This window comes from Protopterus annectens, chromosome 7.part0, assembly GCF_019279795.1.
Source record: "Protopterus annectens isolate FY-2018-M chromosome 7.part0, PAN1.0, whole genome shotgun sequence".
Lineage (NCBI taxonomy): Eukaryota > Metazoa > Chordata > Ceratodontiformes > Protopteridae > Protopterus > Protopterus annectens.
Window position 1 is genome coordinate 1,828,956,753 of NC_056739.1, and position 20,691 is coordinate 1,828,977,443.

Here is a 20,691-nt window from a genome sequence, read left to right on the forward strand (position 1 = left end):
GAAAAATTAAGGTCAAAAAATTAAAAGGAACGTGTAAAGTGTTCATGTTACTTGGTACGCAATAGATTCTGAATGTGCATTTATTTGCAACTGTATTACAATTGAAAAACGGTACCATTTGCTTCCTGACAGAGACCCTAATTACTTTATATACCAGTAAACTGAACTCTTCACTACTAATTTCTCTATCATTTTGACAGTCAGCAAAATGGCCCTGTTAGAATGTGGCAAAGTGCTTGCCTGAGGCCAGATCTGAGTGTAACCACAAATTGTCAAAGTAGTAAGAACTTTGTACATAACAACTGCCTTTAGCTTTACCACTTAGTTTTAAATTTTAAGAGGCACTCCCCGCTGTACAGCTAGGCTCATTTTTTGTGCTAATAGGCTGAATATTACAGTGTACAATAAATGGAAAACACTAACATGAAAAAATGAAGGTTCTTATTCTGCTTTTCTTCCTGTAATTTTATTAGCATACTACATTTTAAACTTTAAGATGGCTATAAAAAACAGAGAAACTAGCTTCACTTTTAACCTTAGCTTTATTATCTGTTACTAATTCTCAAAGAAGAGGTGTTTTGACATTGATCTGAATCATTTGGGCAAGGGATACTTATACACAGTTCCAGAATTAAAAAAGGGATAACTTAGTTATGCAATACAGAAATAATATGTAATCAGTAAATGGTGGAAGAACAAATGTTGTATTATTTGTTCAAAAATAGATGGTAATCAAGCTGCTTATGTTACACTCCATTTGTTTGTCTGTAAATATTTGTATTTTTGGACATTTATAAAATAAATAAAAATAAAGTCTATGTATCTTTCTAATGTATCTATCTGTCTATCTTTCTATGATGTATCACTTACAGGATACTATGGATGTCTCTGAAATAATTTATCCATTAATTTAACATCTGCGCATAGTATATTTCAAGTTGTTGTTTTAAAGTATTTTTATCACTACTTTTACAATACCTATTCAAGTGATATTAAATTTCCCTTGCAGTATAAATGCAAGAGCAGAAAAATGCAAATGTATTAAGAAGCTTAAAACAGATTCAGAATTAATATATTTGCCTTGCCACAACTACTTACAATTAGCGAAAAATAAATAAGCAGCTGCATTACAACAGGGCTGTATCAGTGGCCCACTCTTTCCTTATCTTTTAAGGTAAATAAAAGCTTTTATATTTTAAAAGTGCAGCATGTTATTTACATGCTTAAATCTCTTAACAGAGTGCATGGTATTATATACATGAAACATTTTTTGAGTAGCTTTTAAAAACAATGCTGAAACCAAGCTGATTACTTGTTGTTGTGTCTTTCGGCTTTTCCCAGTTAGGGGTCATCACAGTGGAACTCTGGTCCGCTAATGACTGGCAGTAGATTTTTACATGCCGAGTTGCCAGCCCTGATGCACAACCTTCAATGAAGGTACGCCCATTCATGCATGTCTCCAGACAGAAGACGCACTAGCTGAGAATCGAACGGGACAACATCTTACCAAGCTGATTACTACATGGGGAAAAGGAACACATAGATGTGAAATCTTTGATGAGGTTACACAGAAGTCACAATCAGTTGAAAACAATAATGATGTAAATTGTTGTCAGTAATGCACAGAAGTCAGAAATGAGACTTTTATATCATGCTTATACTGATGGATTTAGTAAACAATTGTAGAGTTCTTTGCTTACAGTGTTTAATTCCTTAAATAAGCAATTGTCCTATTTCCATTTGATATGAAAGTAGGTCTGCAATATATGCTCAAGAAACACCAAACACAGTTTATATTTCCTGTTTTGTCAACTACATATATAGCGGAAAGTTCGATTTGATCCCCTACACCCACATAATCTGTGATGGCACTGTTTTCTGAGTATCACTCTTCTAGGATTGCTAGCTTGTTTTTTGATGAGTTGTATTCTGGTGGAATGCAAATTTCAAAAATGGATATAGTCAAATATATACATTAATCAGACAAAACAGACTGAGGCAATGTCCTTTTTTATGCACTGCAAGTATTATGACTTGTTCATAAAGAACTAGATATGAACCTTTGTCAGTCTATCACAGTCTTTAAAATATGAATAAGAAATAACTGCTACTGAAATGTGTTTGCTTTATTTCTAAGTGCAATTTACGTTTTTGCCTGCTGGCTATTATGATTGTATGAGTGGTACCCAGTGTTTGGGGTATAGGAGCAAACCCTACATGTAAGTGCCTTTCATGTGTTAGAAAGATTAGCTAACATACAAGCTGAACTTCTGTAGGCACTTATTTCTTTGATTTTTTTTTTCCCAGGAGGCCCTTAAGGCTTGTGCATAAAGGAAAGCAGGAGATGGTTTGTCTATAGTTTTCAAAGGTGTTATTTGACTGGAGTTGACTACGTACTGCATCAAGTAGATGTTGTACAAATGTATAGTCTACATAACTTGTGATGTAGGCAGAGGTTCTCATTTTATTATCACAAAAGGCAAAGCTTGTTTGCTTCAAAGTTGTATTTCATTGTTGTTTCCTGATTAGCGATACATATATATATATATATATATATATATATATATATATATATATATATTTTTTTATATATATATATATATATATATATATATATATATATATATATATACATATATATATATGTATTAGTGGTGATACGTTGCACAATTCTTTGATTCTTTCCTTTGTTGAATGGTGACATACTCATAGTTCAATAGGTCCAAAGTAAGTACTAAGTTACCTGCTCCTGAGGGCCATCTTAAGCCTAGCCAGTTTCACTTTTGGTGCTTGAATTAACTTTATCCCACCTAGTGCTTGATTGACCTTAACCATCCCATGCTTGATAATTATGAATTACGCCAGGTGAGAATAAATGGGATCATACCTTTCATAACTTCAGGAGATCCATGTGTGGGATAAAGCATGTAAGAGCAACCTCTGTCTATTAATAGTACTGGGGCAATCCTGCTGGAAATATTCTATTACCCATGAATAGATCCAAGTTGCATGTGAATATATATGAGTCTGAACTTGTTTTATATATGGATGGAATGTCTGTTTCAGAGCAGCGGTATTCTCTGTGAGATATATATGTCACTCCAAACTGTTCTGTTAATGTTGCAAAAGGGGTTCATATCACTGGACCAAGAATTTCTGATACCATTTGACTTGCAGATGTACATTAGGTCCATCAGTATTGTGTCAGAGGTTGCCTTGAATGCCAGACACAGGTCACCTCTTAGTAGTCTGCATGATACTGAGAAGAGTGACATGACTTTGAGTCAGTACATGTAGGATATATTATTTAGGCCTTGTATCCCTTTAGTAAGGTGTCTCTATGGGAGTTTTAGTTAATGCATGTGTCTGGACAGATACATGTGTAAGGGGGCATATACTCAATGATTGGCCTAATGATGCATGAGTAAATGGGGACGATGATACCACTAAATCTAGGGGCAATACCTTTATTTATAATATGCACAACAGAGAAGTACTTTCGTGTGACAACATACATGTGTTGGTCAATTGTTAGATCACTGTCCACCGTTGTTCCTGACTCATGAACAACTCTTAGGGGGGTAGTGTTGATGTGGTAACTCCTTGGGGCAGACAAATTCCCAAAGGTACAATGATGCATTTTTTTACATTTAGTTTCAGTCCATGATTCTGGCACTAGTTATTTGTATGGCGCAAAACTTCTTGTACAATGGCTAAGACATTTGAAGATTCAATGTTGCTTCCAGTTTGCATAAACCATTGTTAGTATTTTTTACTTCTGAGGCACAGATGCCAAACAGAAGAGATCGTAGGACTGAACCCTGGAAGATTTCACTGGTGACTGGTCTCTTTATGGAGTTGGCTTCCCCAGTTTTGATCTCCTACATTCTATCTGTGAGCTATTTGACAAACCATCATGTGATGCACACATGTATTCCCACTTTATTTAGCTTTTCTATTATGCACAAGTGGGGGGATTGTGTCACAAGCCTTGGCCAGGTCAAGGCATGCAGTGTATACCATTTTACCTTCATATATTACTTTGGTGACATTGTCAAAAAAGTACACCAGGCTAGGTAAGTATTAACTGTCCTTTATGAATCCAAATTGACATAGGGGCAGTGTTTCAAGGTTCCCTATGTCTTTATAGATTAGTTCCATGATAAGTCTATAACTTTGCATATGAGGATGATAGAACATATGAGTCTGTAATTGCCGGGGTCTGTGGAAGGTGGTCCCTTATACAGAGGAATGTTTGTTGCCAGTCTCCTTTCTCTTGATACAAATCCTGTATGGAGGCTGAGGTCGAATGTATTGTTAGGGAGGAGGCCAAATTGTATTTTACGCAATTTAAGATCTATCCATGGATATTTTTAGCACCCATTAATGCAGTATTTCTAGCTCCTGATAGCACTTTTTTTGCATTTGTACTTGTGTGATAGCTGTAGGCAAGTTAATTTCAGGTATATATTGTGGGATGGATAGAGGAGAAAGGGGGATAAAGGTGAAGCTGAATTCATTGTCCCACAAGTTTGCTATATCTTTAGCCTTAATGTAGGTAGTGTCATTTACAATCAGCTCATAGGTTCATAGGTGTTTATTAGGCTAATGTCCACAAGGGTCTTTTTAAAACTATCCACACATCCCAAATCTCTGACAAGTTCTGGTACTCTTGATAAGTGTAAACATGGGCCTGGGAGATGAACCAATTACAGGTTACCTGTTTGCATTAGAGACATACATTTCTGGTTTCCCATCCAATTGTCCAAATTGTACTTGAATTGGGTTAGGGAGGAATGCTACTTCACAAGGACGTGGAGCCTGTTCCATAGACAGGGTAGTCTCTGGGATACATACCTATCTCTCCAGCAGATCCTGTTTATATCACAGGCAAGGTTTAAGTCTCTAGAATGGGTAATTCTGCTACTGTTTGTTTTGTGGATATGCAGGAGGTCCATCAGAGAGGGGTCTAACAATGTCCTGTATGCCAGGCATAGATCTCCCCTCAAACGCCTGTAGGAGACAGAATACAGGGATAGGGCCTTGATGCGGTCTGCATAGGATATATTACTTACACCTTGCATTCTTTTAGTGAGGAACCTCCATGGACATTCCAGTTGTTGGATTTGCCTGGTTAGGTACATACCAAAGGGGGCATTGTACTCAATGATAGGTCTGATGAATGCCGAATACAGTGGAACAATGACTGCCTTGGACTTAGATGCCATACCTTTGTTTATAAGTTGTGCAACATAGAATGCTTTCCTCACCAATGTAGACACATGATGATCAAAGGCTAGATTACTATCTATGCGTGTCCCTAAGTCCCTAACTACTGGGTGAACTCTAAGGCGTATGTTGTCAATATGATAGTTACCAGTGATGGATGACTTCCCAAATGATACTATTATGCATTTCTTGGCATTTAGTTTTAGTCCATGGCTCTGACACCAGTTATTTGTCTGTGTCAGCCCCTCCTGGAGAACATTTGTGCCAGTGTGAGATTCAATGACAGCTCCTGATTTGCAATCATCTGCAAATTTATTCAGCCAGAGACCACTGACATTGACCTTGACATCTGAGAAGTAAATTCCAAAAAGGAGCGGTCCAAGGACTGATCCCTGTGGGATTCCACTTTTGACTGGCCTCTTTGTAGAGGTGGACTCCCAATTCTAACTACTTGGGTCCTGTCTGTGAGCCAGTTGGCTATCTGCTGGGTGACATATGGGTTTGTACCTAACCTCATGAGTTTGTCAACAATGCTTAAGTGGAGGAATGTATCACATGCCTTGGCCAGGTCAAGGTAGGCAGTGTGAACGATTTTGCCCTCATCCATTGCTTTGGTGACTTTCTCAAAGAAGTCCATTAGACTGAGTAGGCATAATCTGCCCATGACAAAACCAAACTGGGTTGGGTCTAGTGTCTGGAGGTTTATTATATCTCTGTTGATCATCTCTATGATAATTCTTTCCATGGCTTTACATATAAGTCTAGTGAGATGTATGGGTCCGTAGTTTCCAGGGTCTGTAGATGGCCCACACAACAGTTGCATTTCTCCATTCATGAGGCATGAAGCCTGTTTGGAGACTACAGTTAAATAGTAATTTTGAGGCCCTGATAAGTCATGTTTCATGCTATTTAGAATACATCCTGGAATATTGTGTGGGTCCACTGATGCAGTGTTCTTGGTCTTAGAGAGAGCATTAATGACCTGTTCCCTAGTGATAGTAGGGGGAGTTATACTTGATGATATTTTCTGAGGGAAGGCTGAGGGAGGAAAGAAGAGTAAAGCTGGAGATTAATTTATCAGCCAGGAGGTTTGGAATATCTTCTGGCTCAGAATAGTTGACTCCATTTACAATGAGCTCTGCACACAATTCTGTATTGCGTTTCAGGTTGTGGACATAGCTAAAGAATGCTTTGAAGCTGACCTTGGCCTGAGGTGCCAAACTTACCTCAAATTTGGCTTCGGTAGACTTTATTTGTCCTCTGAGTTGTTTGCTTTTATCCTTCAGGGTGGTGCACCTCCTAATTTTTGTCATGATTTTCTTCCTCCTGTTATACATCCAGTTGATTTTGTGATTCCACCAGAATGGTTTGTGTTTGAGTTAGTTCTGCACTTCTTCCTGGTGGGTACAGCTGAATCTATGCAGCTATTAACATGCTTGTACAGGGTTTCTTTGAGCAGTTCTGCATAGGCAGAAGTGTTATCAGGGTGTATAGGGGCTTGAAATTTTTCCAGGTTCTCACTTAATAGCAGGAGTTTAGCTTTAGAATAGTTCCTGAATATTCCCGGTTTAGCTGGGGTTCCAGGTTTTATTTTTTACTTCAAAGGAGACTATTTTATGGTCTAACCTTACCATTGAAGGCATTAAAGTAGAGGGTTTGCAGCCCTCTCTCATATTAGTGAGGACCAGATCCAGCATGGTTGTACCCCTGGTTGATGTATTGACTATTTGGTCCAGGTCATTTGTGTTTACAAAATCCAGGAATCTCTGTGGATGTATGTTTGATGTAGTATAGGATTCCCAGTTAATAGTGAGGTAATTAAAGTAACCCATGGTATTGAGTTGGATGGTTAGTGTCTCTAATAAGTTAAAATACATGGTATGGGTTTCCTGAGTCATAGAGGGGGACCTATAGCTTGCAAGGAAGTGGTATTGAATTTTTCCTATGGTGATTTGAACATGGAGCAGCTCAAGCGCATTGTCCTGTTTAGCCAGTCTTGAAGTATATTTATTTTTGATGTAAAAAGAGACACCTCCACTTTTATTCCCTGCCTGTGAAGTAGCTAGTCTAGATGTGTAAAAGGCACTATAACCCTACACTGTTGGTATGCTCTCCACGGCTTTAAACCATGTCTCAGAAGAGACCGCACAGATATCAGAATTCTCTAGGGTAAAGGGAGCTTCCAGGAAGTGGAGTTTTTTGTTTAGGCTCCTAGCATTCAACAGTAATACTTTAGACTTTCTTGGTTTTGATTTGCTATGTTGGAAGTACTTTCAGTTTGGCATTGGCTAAAATAGGCACTATAGGGGAAGACAATGTTTTAGCTAATATTTGAAGGCTAGGGGGGAGAGGTGCAGATAGCAAGGACTGTTGACCATCTCCTTCCATGCTGGCAAATATTGCTCCCCCTTAGAATGACACCACAGTCTAAGCCAATTATTAAAGTCAATGATCTTTTGTTCATATTGTGGTGTCATCCTTGGAAAAGATAAAATGCTGCTCACTTCTTGGCTCATACCAGCCTGAGATACATATTGTGAGAGCTCTATGATGTCGCTATTCAAATAGTCTAGGGAGGTACATCATTTACTCCCAGGTGGACTATGACTGAGTCATATTGGTAATTGTGGTCCAATCACCTGAGTGCATGCATGATGTGGTGGATCCTAGCCCCAGATAAGCAACTAACCGTAACTTTCTCCTTACTCAGCCTGGTAAGAGGGACATCAGTGTGTCTCACGATGGAGTCTCCAATGACTAGAATGTTGGATTGTATGTTAACTTACCTTATGGGCTTAGAGGTAATGGCTCCATGAGATGTAGCTCTATGTGTTGATGTGGGTATTGTTTTGAAATAGTTTGTTTGGGGCTGCTGAGGGTATCTCTTATCTAAACTTTGTCTGGGATGTCTTTGTGGTTTAGGAAGGTTACATGTAAGTGTCTCAGTATATGCGGTAGTATATGTCTTTTTTGAATTGTGTGTGATGGGTGCGTCGTGTGTACTACTGACTACCTTTATTGACATTAGGAGTATTGTCATGTGAGAGCTTTGGATCCAGTGACTTTGTGTAAATACATCTCTCACATACCACATTAATTTGTTTGAGAATTAACTGGTTGTCAGTAAACAATTTCTACATTGCCTCAGGATGCCCATATCCACCTAGCCAGTAATGGAGACAGTAGAACAGCTCATATCCATGGCAACAGACTCTTTTTACTGACTGAACTGATGAGGTGAGAATATCAATCACTGTCAGCTCATTACTGCATTGTACTTCTGAGATGATGAATATAACTAAAAAAAATACCTTCATCAGGAAGCAATAGCATAATGATATCTTAAATCTTATATTGCTTGAGTATGTTTTAAACTTTATCATTGAACGTTTCCAGCAAAGAATGAAACAAAACTTACTAATCGATAATAACAAATTTAACAATTGCAGATTATTTTAACCATAAAAGATCACTCAGATCACAAATTTTACAAGAAAAAGTGCAAAAATGCAAAACAAGATAAGGAACAGCTATGTGATAAAGGTGCCCATAATTGTTACGGCTGGTGGCCACACTTGCCATGGTACAACTGTCTGACATGGATTACATTTAAAACTTAATAAATTAGATAAGGAAACTGCAGTAATGGCACTGCTACCAACTGGAATAAACTTTCACTATGATGGACGGATTAATTTCACATTTTAAGTCATAGTTATCAAAAATCAGCCAACCGCTAGCCACATCTTCTTGCCTGCCTGGAATAGATAAAAAATACTTACCTCATACTGCCAAGTCACTATCCATTTATCTTTTAATATTTTCAGGCTTTCTTCCCCTTGTTATTTCATGCAGAAATCATGCAAATAGACTATTGAAGTGCACTGATCTCCTATGTACAGGTGCAGCTATATTGAACAGACCTCTTGTTCATTTATTTATTTATTATGGTATTGTCTACTTACACATTTTTTATTTAAAACAAATAAATACACAATACTGTAATAAATAACTAAATGAAGAAGAGGCACGTGCTGCCATTAGTACTCCTCTGTGCTGGGCAACTACCCAAATCACCCCATTATAATTCATTACCTGTTGTGTTTCCGGTAGCTATGCTCTTCCTGCAGTAAGAGCTATTCTGAATTCAAAAAACAGATGAACATTTGAAATTAATCTAAAAGTACTCCCTTTAACTTTCTGAAATAAGTCAACACAAAGTCAATTTCAGAGTAATCTGAGATTAATCAGTGAGTGAATATGGCAGAAAAGAGCGAAGAGGTGGATGGGGGCAATTAAAATCGATATGTTATCCAGTGCTAGAAAAGCAAAGAAAATCAAGATGAGAGGCATATAACTATTAATTCTGAAAATAAATAAATAAATACATACATAAACAAATAAATGAAACCGCTATATGTTTCAATGTTTCAAACTTCAGAAACAAATTAAGCCAAACAGAACAATGGATTATTTCACATCATGTTAGCAGTATTAAAGCTTAGAGAAGCATGGATAAAACCAGTTAACCTTATTCCATATTTCTCAGGAACAGCTTTGTGTACTTCAAAAAATACGAATTCAAGAAAAAGATTAAGATGTTTGGGCAATCCTGCTCATATGAAACTTATTCACAACCAGCTAGTTACCTTATCTTTGAATCATTCACAGACCCTAGGTGCACCCTAGACTCATGCACTAAAGGTGGCCACTTACAATGTGATATAACGCTGCTTACAACTCATAGCCAATGATTAAAAATAGAGCAGACTCCACTTTCTTAATAATTCTTCCCTTGGGGGGGACACTGTTTTTCCTCAGCCAACTATCTTTCATTTAATACAGACAACCAAATAATAGATGCTTCCACTCATGAAAAGCCCACAGTAGGAAATCATACGCATTCTCCATGCTTTAGCTCATTATCATTACACACAAATACACCCTCTCATCATAGCAAGCCACAATGGAAATAGCAATGTAACACCTAACTAAAACACCAGTTCAAAACACTCAAGAAGAATTATCATCACGCATCCATCTAACACCTAACTAAAACACCAGTTCAAAACACTCAAGAAGAATTATCATCACACATCCATCTAACACCTAACTAAAACACCAGTTCAAAACATTCAAGAAGAAATATCATCACACATCCATCTAACACCTAACTAAAACACCAGTTCAAAACACTCAAGAAGAATTATCATCAAACATCCATCTAACACCTAACTAAAACACCAGTTCAAAACATTAAAGAAGAATTATCATCACACATCCATCTAACACCTAACTAAAAAACCAGTTCAAAACACTCAAGAAGAATTATCATCACACATCCATCTAACACCTAACTAAAACACCAGTTCAAAACAATCAAGAAGAGTTATCATCACACATCCATCTAACACCTAACTAAAACACCAGTTCAAAACACTCAAGAAGAATTATCATCACACATCCATCTAACACATAACTAAAACACCAGTTCAAAACATTCAAGAAGAATTATCATCACACATCCATCTAACACCTAACTAAAAAAACAGTTCAAAACACTCAAGAAGAATTATCATCACACATACATCTAACACCTAACTAAAACACCAGTTCAAAACAATCAAGAAGAATTATCATCACACATCCATCTAACACCTAACTAAAACACCAGTTCAAAACATTCAAGAAGAATTATCATCACACATCCATCTAACACATAACTAAAACACCAGTTCAAAACATTCAAGAAGAATTATCATCACACATCCATCTAACACCTAACTAAAACACCAGTTCAAACATATCATTACACACAAATATACCCTCTCATCATAGCAAGCCACAATGGAAATAGCAAAGTAACACCTAACTAAAACACCAGTTCAAACATATCATTACACACAAATAAACCCTCTCATCATAGTAAGCCACAATAGAAATAGCAATGTAACACCTAACTAAAACACCAGTTCAAAACACTCAAGAATTATCATCACACATCCATCTAACACCTAACTAAAACACCAGCTCAAAACACTCAAGAAGAATTATCATCACACATCCATCTAACACCTAACTAAAACACCAGTTCAAAACATTCAAGAAGAATTATCATCACACATCCATCTAACACCTAACTAAAACACCAGTTCAAAACACTCAAGAAGAATTATCATCACACATCCATCTAACACCTAACTGAAACACCAGTTCAAAACACTCAAGAAGAATTATCATCACACATCCATCTAACACCTAACTAAAACACCAGTTCAAAACATTCAAGAAGAATTATCATCACAAATCCATCTAACACCTAACTAAAACACCTGTTCAAAACACTCAAGAAGAATTATCATCACACATCCATCTAACACCTAACTAAAACACCAGTTCAAAACATTCAAGAAGAATTATCATCACACATCCATCTAACACCTAACTAAAACACCATTTCAAAACATTCAAGAAGAATTATCATCACACATCCATCTAACACCTAAGTAAAACACCAGTTCAAAACATTCAAGAATTATCATCACACATCCATCTAACACCTAACTAAAACACCAGTTCAAAACACTCAAGAAGAAATATCATCACACATCCATCTAACACCTAACTAAAACACCAGTTCAAAACATTCAAGAAGAATTATCATCACACTTCCATCTAACAACTAACTAAAACACCAGTTCAAAACACTCAAGAAAAATTATCATCACACATCCATCTAACACCTAACTAAAACACCAGTTCAAAACATTCAAGAAGAATTATCATCACACATCCATCTAACACCTAACTAAAACACCAGTTCAAAACATTCAAGAAGAATTATCATCACACATCCATCTAACACCTAACTAAAACACCAGTTCAAAACACTCAGGAAGAATTATCATCACACATCCATCTAACACCTAACTGAAACACCAGTTCAAAACACTCAAGAAGAATTATCATCACACATCCATCTAACACCTAACTAAAACACCAGTTCAAAACATTCAAGAAGAATTATCATCACACATCCATCTAACACCTAACTAAAACACCAGTTCAAAACACTCAAGAATTATTATCATCACACATACATCTAACACCTAACTAAACACCAGTTCAAAACATTCAAGAAGAATTATCATCACACATCCATCTAACACCTAACTAAAACACCAGTTCAAAACATTCAAGAATTATCATCACACATCCATCTAACACCTAACTAAAACACCAGTTCAAAACACTCAAGAAGAATTATCATCACACATCCATCTAACACCTAACTAAAACACCAGGTCAAAACATTCAAGAAGAATTATCATCACACTTCCATCTAACACCTAACTAAAACACCAGTTCAAAACACTCAAGAAAAATTATCATCACACATCCATCTAACACCTAACTAAAACACCAGTTCAAAACATTCAAGAAGAATTATCATCACACATCCATCTAACACCTAACTAAAACACCAGCTCAAAACACTCAAGAAGAATTATCATCACACATCCATCTAACACCTAACTAAAACACCAGTTCAAAACATTCAAGAAGAATTATCATCACACATCCATCTAACACATAACTAAAACACCAGTTCAAAGCACTCAAGAAGAATTATCATCACACATCCATCTAACACCTAACTGAAACACCAGTTCAAAACACTCAAGAAGAATTATCATCACACATCCATCTAACACCTAACTAAAACACCAGTTCAAAACATTCAAGAAGAATTATCATCACACATCCATCTAACACCTAACTAAAACACCAGTTCAAAACATTCAAGAAGAATTATTATCACACATCCATCTAACACCTAACTAAAACACCAGTTCAAAACATTCAAGAAGAATTATCATCACACATCCATCTAACACCTAACTAAAACACCAGTTCAAAACATTCAAGAATTATCATCACACATCCATCTAACACCTAACTAAAACACCAGTTCAAAACACTCAAGAAGAATTATCATCACACTTCCATCTAACACCTAACTAAAACACCAGTTCAAAACACTCAAGAAAAATTATCATCACACATCAATCTAACACCTAACTAAAACACCAGTTCAAAACATTCAAGAAGAATTATCATCACACATCCATCTAACACCTACCTAAAACACCAGTTCAAAACACTCAAGAAGAATTATCATCACACATCCATCTAACACCTAACTAAAACACCAGTTCAAACATATCATTACACACAAATATACCCTCTCATCATAGCAAGCCACAATGGAAATAGCAAAGTAACACCTAACTAAAACACCAGTTCAAACATATCATTACACACAAATATACCCTATCATCATAGCAAGCCACAATGGAAATACCATCAAACACCTAACTAAAACACCAGCTCAAAACACTCAAGAAGAATTATCATCACACATCCATCTAACATCTAACTAAAACACCAGTTCAAAACATTCAAGAAGAATTATCATCACACATCCATCTAACACCTAACTAAAACACCAGTTCAAAACACTCAGGAAGAATTATCATCACACATCCATCTAACACCTAACTGAAACACCAGTTCAAAACACTCAAGAAGAATTATCATCACACATCCATCTAACACCTAACTAAAACACCAGTTCAAAACATTCAAGAAGAATTATCATCACACATCCATCTAACACCTAACTAAAACACCAGTTCAAAACACTCAAGAAGAATTATCATCACACATACATCTAACACCTAACTAAAACACCAGTTCAAAACATTCAAGAAGAATTATCATCACACATCCATCTAACACCTAACTAAAACACCAGTTCAAAACATTCAAGAATTATCATCACACATCCATCTAACACCTAACTAAAACACCAGTTCAAAACACTCAAGAAGAATTATCATCACACATCCATCTAACACCTAACTGAAACACCAGTTCAAAACACTCAAGAAGAATTATCATCACACATCCATCTAACACCTAACTAAAACACCAGTTCAAAACATTCAAGAAGAATTATCATCACACATCCATCTAACACCTAACTAAAACACCAGTTCAAAACACTCAAGAAGAATTATCATCACACATCCATCTAACACCTAACTAAAACACCAGTTCAAAACATTCAAGAAGAATTATCATCACACTTCCATCTAACACCTAACTAAAACACCAGTTCAAAACACTCAAGAAAAATTATCATCACACATCCATCTAACACCTAACTAAAACACCAGTTCAAACATATCATTACACACAAATATACCCTCTCATCATAGCAAGCCACAATGGAAATAGCAAAGTAACACCTAACTAAAACACCAGTTCAAACATATCATTACACACAAATATACCCTATCATCATAGCAAGCCACAATGGAAATAGCAATGTAACACCTAACTAAAACACCAGTTCAAAACACTCAAGAATTATCATCACACATCCATCAAACACCTAACTAAAACACCAGCTCAAAACACTCAAGAAGAATTATCATCACACATCCATCTAACACCTAACTAAAACACCAGTTCAAAACATTCAAGAAGAATTATCATCACACATACATCTAACACCTAACTAAAACACCAGTTCAAAACACTCAGGAAGAATTATCATCACACATCCATCTAACACCTAACTGAAACACCAGTTCAAAACACTCAAGAAGAATTATCATCACACATCCATCTAACACCTAACTAAAACACCAGTTCAAAACATTCAAGAAGAATTATCATCACACATCCATCTAACACCTAACTAAAACACCAGTTCAAAACACTCAAGAAGAATAATCATCACACATACATCTAACACCTAACTAAAACACCAGTTCAAAACATTCAAGAAAAATTATCATCACACATCCATCTAACACCTAACTAAAGCACCAGTTCAAAACATTCAAGAATTATCATCACACATCCATCTAACACCTAACTAAAACACCAGTTCAAAACACTCAAGAAGAATTATCATCACACATCCATCTAACACCTAACTGAAACACCAGTTCAAAACACTCAATAAGAATTATCATCACACATCCATCTAACACCTAACTAAAACACCAGTTCAAAACATTCAAGAAGAATTATCATCACACATCCATCTAACACCTAACTAAAACACCAGTTCAAAACACTCAAGAAGAATTATCATCACACATCCATCTAACACCTAACTAAAACACCAGTTCAAAACACTCAAGAAGAATTATCATCACACTTCCATCTAACACCTAACTAAAACACCAGTTCAAAACACTCAAGAAAAATTATCATCACACATCCATCTAACACCTAACTAAAACACCAGTTCAAAACATTCAAGAAGAATTATCATCACACATCCATCTAACACTTAACTAAAACACCAGTTCAAAACACTCAAGAAGAATTATCATCACACATCCATCTAACACCTAACTAAAACACCAGTTCAAACATATCATTATACACAAATATACCCTCTCATCATAGCAAGCCACAATGGAAATTACAAAGTAACACCTAACTAAAACATCAGTTCAAACATATCATTACACACAAATATACCCTATCATCATAGCAAGCCACAATGGAAATAGCAATGTAACACCTAACTAAAACACCAGTTCAAAACACTCAAGAATTATCACACATCCATCTAACACCTAACTAAAACACCAGCTCAAAACACTCAAGAAGAATTATCATCACACATCCATCTAACACCTAACTAAAACACCAGTTCAAAACATTCAAGAAGAATTATCATCACACATCCATCTAACACCTAACTAAAACACCAGTTCAATACACTCAGGAAGAATTATCATCACACATCCATCTAACACCTAACTGAAACACCAGTTCAAAACACTCAAGAAGAATTATCATCACACATCCATCTAACACCTAACTAAAACACCAGTTCAAAACATTCAAGAAGAATTATCATCACACATCCATCTAACACCTAACTAAAACACCAGTTCAAAACATTCAAGAAGAATTATCATCACACTTCCATCTAACACCTAACTAAAACACCAGTTCAAAACAATCAAGAAGAATTATCATCACACATCATTCTAACACCTAACTAAAACACCAGTTCAAAACATTCAAGAAGAATTATCATCACACATCCATCTAACACCTAACTAAAACACCAATTCAAAACATTCAAGAATTATCATCACACATCCATCTAACACCTAACTAAAACACCAGTTCAAAACACTCAAGAAGAATTATCATCACACATCCATCTAACACCTAACTAAAACACCAGTTCAAAACATTCAAGAAGAATTATCATCACACATCCATCTAACACCTAACTAAAACACCAGTTCAAAACATTCAAGAATTATCATCACACATCCATCTAACACCTAACTAAAACACCAGTTCAAAACACTCAAGAAGAATTATCATCACACATCCATCTAACACCTAACTAAAACACCAGTTCAAAACATTCAAGAAGAATTATCATCACACTTCCATCTAACATCTAACTAAAACACCAGTTCACAACACTCAAGAAAAATTATCATCACACATCCATCTAACACCTAACTAAAACACCAGTTCAAAACATTCAAGAAGAATTATCATCACACATCCATCTAACACCTAACTAAAACACCAGTTCAAAACATTCAAGAAGAATTATCATCACACATACATCTAACACCTAACTAAAACACCAGTTCAAAACACTCAAGAAGAATTATCATCACACATCCATCCTTCCTTCTGCCCACCCATCCAGCCTCAACCTCTTTTTCCCATTTTTGCACATAAGGACAGGGGATCGCTTCAACAATGACAATCATCTCGAGCCAAATTTTACACTGCCTGGTCATCAGACATATAAACAATAAAAACATGAACTTCTCCTGTGGAATCAATTAGTCTGTACTAAATGGTTACCTATGATATCTCAATCAGATCTGAACTGACAAACAGTATCCCTTTAAAGGTCATATTATACATTTCCACTCCATGCATTATACATAAACTTGAGTCAGCAATGAAAAGTAGGAGTATAGCACTGCATGCTTACAAATAAAATAACAGTTCAGAAAACTGAAACAATATGGCTCACTCATAAGCTCTTGAAAGTAATCAATCAATAAAAAAAGCTAAAATCATCTAGAGCAAAAAATAAGTTACTGTCTGTGCAAAATAATTCCAAACATCTGTGGAAAGACCTTAAAGATTTTAATAGGTGTGATCAAAGTAATATCCCACATGTATCAACTAGCCCTGAAATGCTATCCACTTTCATCCCCATGACTAAGCACTTAACAAGTTTAAGAATCTGCCACACCTTTACTATCCATTACCCTATAGACAACAAACTAATACCCAGAGTACCTCTATCTTCCAACCAGTACCCATGCTAACCCACCTTAATAAATGGTTGAAATGCCAGAGACTATACAGCCCATCCACTAGAAGCAGACAGACTGTATCCCAGACTTATTTATATTTGTAATACATTTATAATAATCCTCATTAACATATAATAAACACTTCTTTAACAACAGAACCATCCATTACCTAAAATTTGCAATGCCACCTCACATGATTAAGACAGCCTGTCTTCCATCCTCTCTCATCCTTACTAAAGTTTCATGAGAACTTTATATCTGCCCTTCTCACTTTCATTTATGAAATATACAGTAACATGAGCTCAGGCCTGTAACAGAAGCTATGATCATAGATCTCATCAAAACAGTTCACTCCATGTCTCATCACTTACTACTTCACCAGTTGCCATCATTTCAGATTTTCAGAGACTCCCAGCTGTGACTGAAGGTTTTCTTAACATGAGGACTGTAATCCCCTCTCTCCATTTCCCCACCTACCAGAATCAAACAAAGATCAGTCATATAATCCTTTTTTATTCTCCATCTTTATCAAATACATCTCAGTGTTGTTTCCTTTAAAAGCTATTTTATATCCTATATATAAACTAACAATCTCATATTCTGAAATTTCAATGTTCATCATGATAACACAGAGAAAATTATTTTAAAATGTTGTTTTACACTATAAGATTTACCAGTATAAGCCTAATTATTAACATACAAAGTTAAATTCATATCCATTAGAACAATAAACACTTGGATTAGTAAAGTCCCTTTATCTTAATCTCTTCCCACATAAAAGCTCTCCACCATTTCCTATAAAAAACTTCCACGGATGCTATCCTATTATCATTAGATCTACTTTGACAGTGCCACTAATATCTAACCCCTAAAGAATACACACAAGTTAATGATTGGCCTAGGCATGTTGATTCATCAATTTATACTCCTGAACTGAGCATTATTTTATCTCTAGCAAACACTTAACATTTGGTATCTATATACCTTTAGTCTCCATGCTTCATTAGTACTGTAATGTACAACTTCTCAGCATCAACGACTGTCAGCCTTTCATGTCAAACTAAAACCCAGCAACTACTTTAAACCTCTAAGATTCTGCACAATTAATAAACCAAGATTCAATAAATCTTACATGGTGCATTAAGATTGTGCACATCATGGCATGATGCGGATATGACAGCGCACCATTTTGTATTCACTAAGCAGTTCTACACACCGTGTAGAGCCATACAAACACAATAAACATCATGGTATACTAATTACAGTATAAGCAGTTGAATTGTATGCTAATGAACCAATCCAAGATGGAGCATCTATTCAACAAGCTATAAAGCAATCATGCAGCCTTAGTGAAGGTTTTGCCTGCAAATTCCAAAAGCTATTGTAACACAGCCGGGGAAATAGTGTACATGGAAGGAATGGTGCTGCTGTTGCTCCTACTCATATGTATGTGCAACAAGCCCAAGTCTATGCTACTGCTGCTGCTACTGGACCTCTACCCTAAAGGAGAGGGGTGTTTAGACCCTGTTTAACATTTCATAGTCTGCTTGGGGGGGAATTGTAGAGTGCTACAGGGTGGATAGAGACACACTACAGTAACTGTGTAACCTCTGTCATCCTCAGCTGAGGACATGGGCAAATCGAGGGGAGCCATTACCAAAACCAGAAATACCTCACTAGAAGAATCCCAGGCCTAAAGCAGATGCCCTATGCTGACCTTCTAAAAAACCTCCACCTATACCCTGTCACATATCATCTACACAGAGGCGATCTCTGCTTAATATACAAGGCCATGTCAAACCCAGAGCTGTTGGACATACTATGCTTAAAGAAATCCCAATCCCTCGGAGACTCACACTTCAGGGATCTAAACCTTGTCATCACAATGAACAAAACATGCTGGAGGGATAGGTTCCTGACCCAGATACTCTCCAGACTCTGGATTATACTGCCCATACATGTCAAGCAGAGCACCTCTTTGGCCCTCTTCAAAAGGAACCTTGATGATTGGATGCGAGATAGAAAATTGACCCCTGGATAACATCAGTCGCTCTGCTAGACAGGGTTCCAGGGAAATAAATACTGTAGGAAGAAATAGCCAGGGAATTGTTATGGCTAGTCTTGTATAGGCCCTAGGGCCAATAGCCTAGCACCAACCTATGAACCTATGAGACTAACCAAACATTGATTGGGAAAACTATTCAAGCCCCAACACCCTTGCCAACGGTTCCTAGAATTTATAAACTCAAATGCTATAAAACAACTGGTCACCACTCCCACAAGATGGGAAAACATATTGGACCTGGCCATCACCAACATGGGGACTCTAGGTTCCACACCAGAGGTAAACCCCTCATTGGTAAGTTCAGACCATAAACTAATCTCACTGGACATCCATATCCTGTCCCCACCCCCAGCCAAGGAAACCACTATGAAAAATTTCTCAAAAGCAAACTTCACACTTCTGAAAACCGAGATGGAATCCTCCAAAGCCCCCAGGCCAGTGGAAAATACTGCCTGGACCACAGAATCCTTTACAAATGCATTCTATGAGCACCTACAGGAATGCATGGATCATGCTACCACAAATAAAACCAAGACTCACTCCTCCAAAAGCAGGGGACCTGTCTGGTGGACCCCGGCCATAAATAAGCTATACAACAGAAGGAGGAAGCTACTACATGATAGAGCAAAATCCCAAAAAGGGAAGGCATCTCTGATCAATACTAGCAAGAAACTATGATCCCTCATAAAATCATCGAAGGCCAGCTTCGAAAGAAAAATTGCCCAAGATGCTAAAGATAATCACAAGGCCTTCTTTAGTTATGTCAGAAATCTGGGTGGCAACTCTCAGGTATGCTCTGAATTAGTGCAAAATGGCAACAAATACACTGAACACACAGACATTGCCAACATCCTGGCAGACAGGTTCAGTGCAACCCCCCCCCCCCAAAAGAGCAAATATCTATCCCAGCAGAATATAGATTCCCAGACATCACAGATGCACAGGTGAAAGCTGCCCTCTCCACAGCAAAAAACACATCATCAATGGGACTGGATGGTG